The following is a 12,117-nucleotide window of genomic DNA, read 5'->3' as shown; positions in this document are numbered from 1 at the left end:
TGGTTACCGATTTGGACGCACTTCCCACTTATGGAGATATCATTGAAGGTCATCTTCCGAACGGTTTGGTGGAAGTGCAGCAGCAATAGCATTCACGTGAAATGAATTCTCCTGAATGAATCTCGGAAGCTATTTTGCAGTGAACATGAAACATTCTATGATTTAAGCGTGGAAAGGAAATGTTTTAAATGTTTTAAATGGTTTAATATGATTTAATTATTCATAAAGCTACGAAAAATAAATATTTTATTCATTTAATTCCCGTGATGTGTAGATAAATTCAAGTATCATATAAGATAAAGCAAAGAACAAATTTATCTAATAGGAAAACAATACGAAGAGTATGAGTGTTTTCATACTCATGAAATTAAATGAAACAAAATTGATGAAGAGAAAACTAACGCATGGTAAACACATATTGAAAGAAAGTTAGAAAAAATAAAACATATTAAAGAATCAAAGAATATGAATAGTTTAGAACTAGAGCCTAACAATGAACCCAAAAAGCTGTTCTAAAACATATCAATGATTTTCATTAAATTAACATTACGATGTTGCACAAGAATATTAATTTACTCAATAATTAATTGCCCAACTTTTATTCACAATCAAATGTCGTAATTTAAACAAATGTAATACACAAGACATAAAGCGGCGTTCAAATTAAACTGAAACCATTATCAAACACAATCAATGATTTTAATCACATCGCAACAGTATGGTGTAAATAAGCTGCTCTGCTGCTAAGAAAAAGAAAGAAGAGCAACGCCATGTCATAAGTGTATTATTAACTTCAATTATCACAGGGAGAACAAAAAAAGAAGCACAATTAGATAGAGATTAGATTGGACCAAATGGACTACTATTAGCCTCCTCGTGCCCCCGGTCCATTGCCTGTGGTGTAATTCAATTACATATACATACACACTTCCCTGTCAAGATGACATTATCTAACCTGCTTTCAACACGTGCGGCGGGTCACTAAAGTTTCCCTCATCCACGGACCCATTATGCCGCAAATTCTCACGCGCCCTCCTTACCCGTGTGACACTTTTTCCTTCACTTTTTTCCCATCCCACCCACCAAGCCCATCCTCTAACTCACCACCAATGTGCACTAGTGTATGCGCATACGATAAGTGAGGTTAAGTAACGTCCTTTAACCGAGTGACCTGCCTTTTTCCACCTTTCCAATTTTCTTTGTTTGCTCGGGCTAAGGCTAAGGCTTTTCACCTCTTGACCCCAGAAATGGCAAACCACCAAGAACTAGATCTGAAGTGCATTCCGATTGTGGAACTCTCACGAACCTCGCGGTGCGGGGAAAAGAAGGAGGCGCACAAAAAAAAAACGAAACACAACACAACGGATTAGCATGGCGTGTGGGCTGCTCTGCCATCAACAAGCGACATCGTGTTCGCCGGTGTACATGATGTTTTATTTAAGACCTTCAGCGTCAGCGACCACCCACCCGCCTCGCGGACACCGCGGCACGACACAGGCGGAGGTGCAGAAACTACCCCGGTGTGGCAATTTCGAGGCGGCGGCAAAATTTCACGTTCACATTCGAGTGCATGATAAAAGGAAAACAATACACGCATACGCGCTGGCCGGGCAAACAGGCGACCGCGCCAAACATTGAGAGCACAACCGCCATTGCATTGCATCAATTCAACTCTCTCGCACCGACCATCGTCACCGTGTGCGCACAATTGCATAGCCGCCGTGCAGCATGTTGCATCGGCGAGTGCACGCTGCATTTTACACTCCGCTGTGATGCAATTTTTCGGTGCATTCGGGGATGCATCAATTCACATTGCAGGCGGAAAGTCAACAAACAGGAAGATGGTACAGACGGTTGAAGAGGGCTTGCTGGTTGGAGGTGTTCGAGTGAGCTGATTCGTTTTTCTTCGATCGTTCGTTTGCACAGCTGTGGCCAACAGCAGTTGACCAAATCACACACACCGCGGTGTGTATGTGCACAGCGCGATGCACTCAAATTGCATCGACCGTTTAATAATCGGATTGCCAGATCGTACCCCGGGTGCCGCAGTACATGTTGTAATCTTTTTTGCCACCTTACACCGCCAATGTCAGCCATCTTTGCACCATCACTCGATAAGTGAAGGGACCGAGCATCAGGTGAACCAGGTCTAGAAGCAACCACTCAACGGCAAGAAGCTGGAAGCAGAATGTTGCCACCATGCGCCCAAGTGTGCCAACGAACGCGAGTGAACGGACGACCGTTCTTGGAGCGCAGGAATTCATCATTTTTGGCCGCGCACGCTGCCTGAACGAATTGTAATTGTAAATTTCAACACCTGTTGTTGTTTGTTTGTTGAACAACACTCGATAAATTTGTTCACTTTGATCATAATCGTAACGAGAGTTCAATTTGTGCGGAGCAATTTGGCTTTAAAACACAGGCCGCAGTGACATGCAAAACATGGCATAAACAATCTGCAATCTCCAATCGTGCCACGAAATGAAATGAAGTGCAAAAGCTTGTTTTTTCCCTTTTTGATTTTATGCAAATGGAATGGTTCTATTAACGCTGAGCTTTGTGAAGTAAACAGATTTAGCTAGTTAATATCCCGCTAATGTTGTTGTTTTTGTGACCTAGTTGTTTTGCTATTGCAATCTCCTGTCCATACTGATACTCCCCACTGATTAGAAATGTGTTACACACTCGTAACCATTGAGATTCGTCCTTCTAGAAGTCCTTGCAGGATTAAAAAAAAAACCTAAAATTACACAGAGTTCATAAAACATGCTAAAAGTATCAAGAATGTACAAAACCCCCTGTAAAGGACGCAATGTAACGTAAATCGAACTAAAAGTTGCTATTAGAGATTGATGCTCTCAATGAAGGAACTTAAAAAAATAGCACTAATGTAAGACAAAAAGTAACACACAGCTGATACAAATTAGGAAGATATTCTCAATCAAAATATAGAATAACAGATGTGCAAGAGATAAAACTATTTCCATATAACAATTTGTATCTGCCATCCTTCACCAAAAACCCGCTTCCTAATCAAGCAACACCCGTGAATGCACACATAAATCACCGGCTAATCCATTACCAAACTACCGCTAAATTAAGAAATAGGATTTTAATCGTCGTAAGCGACGAACCCCCATAACCCAACCGGACAGCTAATAAAATTACATAAACAAACATGCCAGGTTGATCTCTCCCCACCCAGCGGATTGTGATTTAATTCGATATAAATCTTTTCGACCTTTTCCAAACTGAACCTCCCTTTTCTCGGTGTCGGCTGGTGGCATTTCTCCCGTTGCAGCAGTTTCATGCATGCATCCCACCCCCCCCCTCCGGTCGGAATGCTTGTGTAAATATCTGCATACACCTGTGTGCACCGGCGATGCACGAGCTTTAAAATGCATCTCACAGGCTGCGAACGCATAACAGGACGCATCAAAACAGGACGCAAACGAGTTGTGTGAATCAAAACTCTAAACCCCAAAGCGCGAACGGCGCGAGCGGACACCACGGCGACACTCGGAAATATTCCAACCGCATTCCCAGCCCTACGCAGGCCCGGTACGCTGCATCTATTTCGTCCATAAATCGATTGTCCACGAACACGTGTTTGGGTTGGGCCTCATCACCATATACCGGCGGTAGGGCGCGGTACGGTGTTTCCTTTCGGCTGTCCGCGTTAATGCACTTTCATCGAAAGCATTCGAGGAATGCGCGTCACTGCAGTGCGCGAATCTTCACCTGACACGGTGCACATCGTTGGTGCCGTCTGCCGCCAGTACGCCCTTCTCACCACCTTCCCACGGCATTTGTTTTCGCAATGGTAAAAGTAATCCTTTCTTACTTGCCCAACAACAACAGCGAGACAGCACTGCGAATGCATCATAAGACATTTATTTGGTTATTCAAAACTGCCAGCCGAATTCAATGGTCGCGTCAATCAAGCAAGGTGGAAAAGACGCCCCTTTTATGGGACTTCCCTGGAATGATTTCACGGTGAAAACAAAGTAGACACACACAGCAGGACTACGCACAGTATCGGTGACCGCGGCACCGATCGATCAGCGGTACCAGATGCACTTGTGCCCCCGGGCGACGGTACTGCAGCATGCACTTTGCAAACGTTGTTGTTTTGTTTGTTTGTTCGAACTTTTTTGTTGCTTATATTAAAAGAGAGAAGGCACTCACAGCAACAACAAAAAAAACCGGACCCGAAAATAACGTTAATTGCTTTGACCTCTCCAAGCAGGGGTGCAAGAAACTCTTCAATTTTGCTGCCGAAAGGGAAACCTGTTAAGAGCCACGGTAAGTGAGAAGGATTCATGTTTGGAGGGAGGGCGATACAGAGGGAGGGATCGAGAAAGGAGTGGTGGAGTAAGCGATGTCTTTGCGAATTACTTATTCGCTGCCTATTCCGTTGATATGTTACCGGTGGGCTGATTCGCCATGACCTACACTTACCATGAGTGGCAAGAGAGAGAGAGAAAAAAAAAACCAAAAAGATTGGCAATGAAATATTGCCACGATTTTTTGTCGTTGTGGTGTAAATTGCAGCTACAGGATGAACCTTTTTTTTTGTTTACAGGGGTCAAAAAGATGCACATTGCAATTAAACGGCTTTCAATGTAACAAAAGCTCAAAGTCCTTTTTTGGTTTTTTTGGAAACAAATTTAAAAAGAAATAAGAGGAATGTTTCTATTTGATGAAAATTTGATGAAAACCCATACAAGTTAAGTCAAAATTAGGGTATACCTAAGAACTTTTGGAAAAAACAATACAGAAAAAAATAAAAAGTTAAAGAAACCCAACAATTGAATTGAACAATTTGAAACTTATTTGACCAATGCATAAAGATCATTTTGATTTTAAACTAATTACATCTACTTCTAAAAAGAATCGCATACAATCCTTACAATGACAGCATACAGTTTATACTGTTGACATTACTTCAATTGCCAGCAAGTGAATTAGCAAAACAAGACCTTTCCAATTTGCACTGGCAAAGCATACCAATAGAGTTATTTAATTAAACTTTGCATCAAAGTACACCCTACAATCGACCCGGGCGAATGCAAGGGCAGTAGAAAACCTTAAACTTTTGCTTAGAACGAATGGAAAATTGGATCCTTGTCTGTAAAGGCACACCACAGTACCTAACAAGGTTAGGCTAGAAGCCTACACTCGCGCGCGCGTCCGCCATGGAAACCATCCTGGCGTGTGTATCATTCACCACATTCACCTTTCGCTTCTGAACCACCGCTGGTAAGGTACAACCGTCAACCTTATTGCTGCCAAAATTTGAAACCAATTAGTTATGCCGCACATAGCAGTGATCTTGTGCAGGCCTGCTTGGCAAGATGGCAACAGAAATAGCAACGCAAAACCCCCCGGTAAACATCGCCGGGTGAAGAAACAAAACAATATTCCAACCGGTTGGCGCTACCGCACAACCCTGGAAGAAGAGCTTACATTATTTTAAATGCTCGCTCATTCGCTCGTTGTGCACTCGATGGCTGTTTGAGGCGAATTAGTTTGCCTAAAGTGGAAAGGTAGCATCGTTTTTGTTTTGCTTTTTTTTTTGCTTTTTGCTCTCTCGAAACCCCATTTCCGGTCCGAACGGTGGCGAAGCACAGTACACGGTGAGGAGCCCGCAAGGCCACCAGGTGCGTGAGTAGGTGCGTGCGAAAGATCTTCATCCGCCCGGTCGGCCAGCCGGAGAGGGAAAAAGGATTGTGTGCTCGTCTGCCAAGTGCGGTAGAGATTTTAATTGAATTAAACGTCTTGCGCAGCTGCCTGCGCTCTAATTTATAGGTTGCAGCAAGCAAATAAACGGCCCGGCCGAAGGGTTTCGGTCACTTAGAAAATGGATGCTTTTTCCAGCAGCGTGGCATCATACCCGGGCTCGGCGAGATGGCAGATGATTTGCATATAGCAATTCATTTCCCCACGGCCCCATGGCAATACCACCCAACAAATTTGTGGCCCTTTTCTTCGGCAATGTTTGTGTGTGTGTGTGTGTGTTTGTGCGAGACCAGATTGCGATCGGGTTATTACGCGGCTTATTTATGACGATTTTAGGGTTTAACACGTGATTTCACCACACCGCATTGCTTCAAGCATTCAGCGAGCATCCGATGTGTGCAGACATAAGAATGGCACACGGTGCACAAACTCTTGCCGTGCGCCGTGTCCCTTTGAGGTGAATGGTTTAACGCGTTAACTGCCGGAATGACACTGAACTAGCCTGATTTTGGGTAAGCTGAACTGCTTTTTGGAAACGTTTTCGCACGAGAGATTGTGCAAACGCTAATCGGAAAGCCAATTCCAAAAGCATGTGTAATCTTCTACGAACAACTTACTCGATGAAGTGACAAGGCAATGAAGTGATAGTAGTGCAAGACTCCATTTGGAATGATTGTTTCTTCAGTGTCACCAGGATGACCTTTTGACACGATACAGTGGGAGCAGAATGGATTCCAATCTTGATTGAGCTTCTTTTTTATGACTATTATCACATCCCTTAGTTTATAGTGTTTTAAAAATAGCAACTTGAGTTGAGTTAAACCTTGTAGGTATCTTTGACGATCGAAGACATCTACAAGGATTACACAAAATAAAATGTTTAATTTTTTGTTTGTTGTTTAATGTTTAATTTAAACTGTTCAAGTCGAAACGAAATCTGAAAACAAGTCACAAAGCTAATGCACTTATCCTAGCTATAACCAATGTATTTATATCCAATTCATAAAACCACACTTCAATTATAAACCAAACAAACAAGGACATGTTAAATCACATTAATCTCCTTATATCTCCTTATACAAAACGAAGTAAGAGGTGACGCTCACGTTACGCTCACGTTACGCTCATAGATGAAACGATTGCTCACTATAGGATCTTCCTGTACGAAAAAGTTACTCACTATAGACCGGTTTTGCTAACCAACTATGGGTGCTTGGATGATTTTTATTTCTTTGCGGTGTTTCCATTCTCCGAGGCAACAAGCAATGGTAGAGTGATTGAAACATTGAGGCATTGAAATCAAAAGACATCATTGTTTTTTTCTACACACGTGTTGAAAGTGTATCAATAATTATGAAATTATTCCCAGTAATTCTAAATAATTCTGTGGTAGAGATTCTACCACGCTCCATCCATTTTATCATGCGTAGACTTGCTTCAAACTATCATGTAGGGGAAGGTAGGTAAAGACGGACACGTTAAGGGAAATGGTAAAATTCTAGGGAGATATAAGTGCAACTACCATGAAAATGTGCATACATTATCTTACACTCATGTTTTATCAGAAAATGTATTAAAACTTTTGAGTTTCCATCGATTTTTGCGTTTTTTCATGAATGAAAAACATGATTTTTTTCGTGCAGTTTTGAAATGTTCGGGTAAGACCTGATATGGGAAAGATGGACACCATAAAGGGTAAGATGGACACCTGTAGAAGACGTTGGAAAGTGAAGAGTTTTACAGTATTTTAACAAATTCTATCGCTTTCCACGTCCTGGTACGTTTATAAACCAATTCTTGGTCTATTGCAACGGCGATTCATTCAGCCATAAATTTAAGAACTGTAAACGGCGCTTGTAATATATCGTAGAATGCAGCATCTAAAACATTATTGAAATATCGCGCACTTACAGCTGACGTTGCTCCAGCTTACAGAACAATAGTCTAGAACTTCCTTTAAGGAAATTACTCTGCGAAAAGGCCACGACCCCAGTATTTTTTGAGGGACTTGTTAATAGTTTAATCCATTTTCCACCATGTCAAAATTCAACATTTGATTTTTGTAATTGACGACTGCACCACGAGTCCAGCCGATTGTCAAACATACTGAAAAAGAAAGTGGACCACGATTGCTGATGTAATGGAAATACTAACATTAGTAAATAAGTCAAAAATATGGAAGGGCTATAAACCGGGATAAGAATTGGATGGATAGGATATCTACATGTTTGCATGAAAACAGTTAAATGTGTCCTGCAGCCTAACCCTAACCCTAACCGGGCCAAATTAACTAGTTAGTTACAAACAATCATAATAAATGTATAGTGTAACACCTGGTAGTTATTATATCTGATGTAGCAATTGGTAGTTGTTATACAGTTGCATATGTAAGTCTATACAGTCTATGGGGCCCTTCACGATTCTAGTCAGTTTTTTGTATGAAGTTTGACAGTTGGAGGCTGAAATCATGTAAGCACTCCATACAAAACCACGCACAAAACTAGCCTGCAATTTTCAGTCTAGATTATTCTAGCCTCGAAGCTAGAATTAGAATCGAGTACCTGCTCAAAAAATGGCAAAACAAGGTGATGTTTACATTTATCCCAAGGTGCATTAAAGAGATCTGGTGATGGAATCTAGAATCAAAGTGTATGTAGTCCAGGTGGTTTTTTATAACCAAATTTGAATATCACTTTTTGACAGGATGGGCGAAAACTTTTGTTCAAACAAGCATTCTGGAGGCTTGACAAATACACAAAACACTCTTAAAATCTTTATTCAGAAACAGAAGTGATGAAAATCAGCCTTCTTAATTCATACACCTTGGGATAAGCTCACATGTATGTTATACCCACTTAGATCTTCTTCTTCTTCTTTGGCTCAACAACCGTTGTCGGTCAAGGCCTGCCTGTACCCACTTGTGGTCTTGGCTTTCAGTGACTAATTGATTCCCCCCCATAGCAGGATAGTCAATCCTACGTATGGCGGCACGGTCTATTTGGGGCTTGAACCCATGACGGGCATGTTGTTAAGTCGTACGAGTTGACGACTGTACTACGAGACCGGCCTACCCACTTAGATAGTTGATCGAAAACTGCTATACAATGCCAACAGCTGACAGGCTGAAATTTCAGCCTACGAACTTAAAACGGAAAGGGCCCCTATGTTAGAATGAAGAATTGTTAATGTTTAGCAATAACTCGTAAATATAGAGAAAAGAAGCAATTTTAAAAACAAACGGTAACTAAAGCCGAGCCAATCCGCACTAAATAATCAAATATTACAATCTAAACAGCATCGTTATGACCTGCCCTGTGAGAGATTGTATGTTCCTACAGACATGAAAATTTTTCAGAGACATGAACATTTTTCAGAAAGGATCACCGTTTCATCCGATCTTTCATTTATTTCGCCATTTTAGTTACACGCGTTTGCGACACATCTGCTAACTAAGATAAATATAGAAAATTCGCAAGAAAAAAAGCGACTGTGAAATAGTTAACAAACGGCAAACCTTTCATTTCTACCCACGAATTAGGCAAACGGGTATAAAAGAGGTCTAGGATTTCGAAATGGGAACGATGACTTCGCGATGATGCTCGGAGACCAAAAGCAGGAGATGAACGTGTTTCGATTCTCCGCATTTTCAAGGTTTCGGCAACAGATTTGGAAAAAGTGGGAACAAAAACTACCCTAAACCCAAAACGATTGCAAATTTGTGGGTTTTTTCATTCAACGTTGCAAATAAAACCCCTCCAGACACACCTTCCTGAGTCTTCGGTGCACAAAAAAAAATCACTCATGATGCGCGAATTGGATATGCCGAATGTATCAAAAGGCTCTGCCAAAAAAAAACGTAAAAACTTTAATCGGAGCTTTTATATGGTAACACACATACACACACACACACACACGAGATTTTGCACATACGATAAAAACTGTGCTTCTCTATCAGGATTACAACATTTAAAAAAAAGCAACAAAGTTTGCAAAGTTTGCTAATTTGCATAATTATCAATCAGTTGCAAGATGCGGCCCGGTTAGAGTATAAATGTCACATCTCCAGGATCGCGGCGATTACATCACACCAACTATATGTGAACTACAGCAGAGACAGTTTAGAGTGGTCGAACGGTCAAACAGATCGAAATGTTCAAAAAGCACATCCGTCAGCCGGTTCCATTACTCATCGCAAGATTAGCCTTTTTCGTCTGCCTTTCGCGTGCTGCTGACAGATCCATGCTACCTTCCAGCACGTGGCATTTGGCAGGAGCCGTGCGGAAACGTAATGCACAAACGTGCGTGCAAAGCCCAAAAATAAAACCATCTGCTTCGTCGGAACGAAGACGTTACACTTCCGAACGCCATACGCCATAAATCTGCCACCATTCGACGAATAATGTATAACGTACGGTTTCGGTACATCGCTTACTCATTCTCGTAACAGCATTACTCTCCGCATTGCTCTGCCCTGTCAGGGGCAGTAAAAAAACCCGTGCTGCTTTAAAAACAATTTGTTTTTGCTTCGCGATCGTCAGTTTTTTTCGCCTCAGCTCACCATTACCTCCGTTGCGGTTGAATTTTAAAAACAACTTCATTTTCCAAACGAAACTGATGCGTACGTTTGCGTTTGGGTAAAGAAGCCGTGGCATTGCAATAAAAACGATCACGATGGAAATGGGAGAAAAAACATATTAACTTTAAATTATTCTTTTCATTATATTGAGACGTTAAAGCATGCCAAAGAAATTGGTTGCGAAAAAAAACAAAGCGTGGTAGAGCTATAAACTTATCTGTTGACTTTTATCATTCATTGCACATCGTGTTTAATATTAAATCAATTTAGTTTTAGCTGGCTTCGGCTGTTACTTGTTTGTTTTTTTTTTTCAAATAAGAATGTATCTTTAATTTGATTTGTGCTTTACTTTGCAAGAAAGACAAAAATTGATGCAATAGGTGGGATTTGAGGTTTTCCTTTTCGAATGCATTTCTAGTTTGCCAAAAATATCAATGAGCACTCCCTCTGAATATTTCCTTCCTTCAAATTTCTCATTTACTTGTCTTGTTCTCCTTCATCCTGCTTAGTTTTGTTCACATTTTCCACAATTTATTTCCTCTTTTTCCACTCTAAACAAATCCCCTGCATAGAATAGCTTTTTTCCAACTCACATTTCAAAGCCTAGGCAGCAGCAAACACCACTTTTCCTTTCATTGATGCCGTTAATCAACTTCATAGAGGTGCGTGGTGTGCTTTCGGTATTGGAACCGAAAGGAATCCGCACAATCGCTCGATCTCGCGGTGTTCGGTAACACGCGGATCGGAAATATAAAGCCGGCCGGCCGGCCGCACCCTAGCAAAAGCACACACGTTACCTTTCTCTCTAGGTTTTCACCATCCAGGGGTTTTATGTCTCTCAACAACAACAAAAAAGCTTCCTCCACATTTTGGTCATTTTGCCAAGCAGTGACGCCGGTCGGTGACTTAGTTTTATGAGCCCTCTGTGTTAACGAGTGCCAAATTATTTTCTATTTCCTGTGTCGCGTACGTTAGAGCTTTTCTTTCCTTTTTTGTTGTTTGCTGCCCCAATGTAACGATCCAGTTAACGTGCGCTATAATGCATTATCGAACCAGCGCCTTCAATCAATAACCAAACAAAGCAGTTCAATTAAACATTCCATTCAACCCGAGCTCACCTTTGTCCGGGTGTGATCGACACGCTTGCAAAAAAGAGGTACTTTTGTGTGCGTTATTCTACTAGTTAAGGAGTTTCCATGAGACTAGCAGGGCGAATGATCCGAACATCGAAATTAGACTTTATCTTCAATCTTTGTTAACTAGACTGCACACCAAATTGCGCAATGCAACAATAAAACGCTTGCTGCGCCGCTTACCTAACAAGCGAGTCCTCTTTAAACCACGCAAAAAATAAAATCAGTAAAGAAACCACGGACAAGTCAATCAGTCGCAAAGATCAAAGCAAAACGATAAGCGCAACGAGCTGGCCCAACTGACGTGTGCGAAAATTAAAACATACGCGCCTGTGTCCAAAGGTGTCCACAGTCGGTGGGTGGAACATGGACAAAAACTTCCTTCCGGGCGAGCGGCTGCTGAATTATTTATAAGGGCATGAACTCGGAAGGGAAAAGCTAGCGGGCACATCAACATTGATGACAGCCAGTCGGAAAGGACCGCGGTTAATCTGATTTTGGTGCACAAAATGTAAACGCCAGGGGGTTGCATTAAAGATTGGTACAAATTTAAACTGTTGTTTTGAAATGTGCAGATGGCTAAGAGAGGTCCGCGTGCTCAACGACACATATTTTTAGGAGATTTTTTAGACGAAATCATATAGTTCTAGTACTTTAGTTTAAAAA

This window comes from Anopheles arabiensis, chromosome 2, assembly GCF_016920715.1.
Source record: "Anopheles arabiensis isolate DONGOLA chromosome 2, AaraD3, whole genome shotgun sequence".
NCBI classification, from domain to species: domain Eukaryota; kingdom Metazoa; phylum Arthropoda; class Insecta; order Diptera; family Culicidae; genus Anopheles; species Anopheles arabiensis.
Note: the sequence above shows the minus strand (reverse complement) of the source record.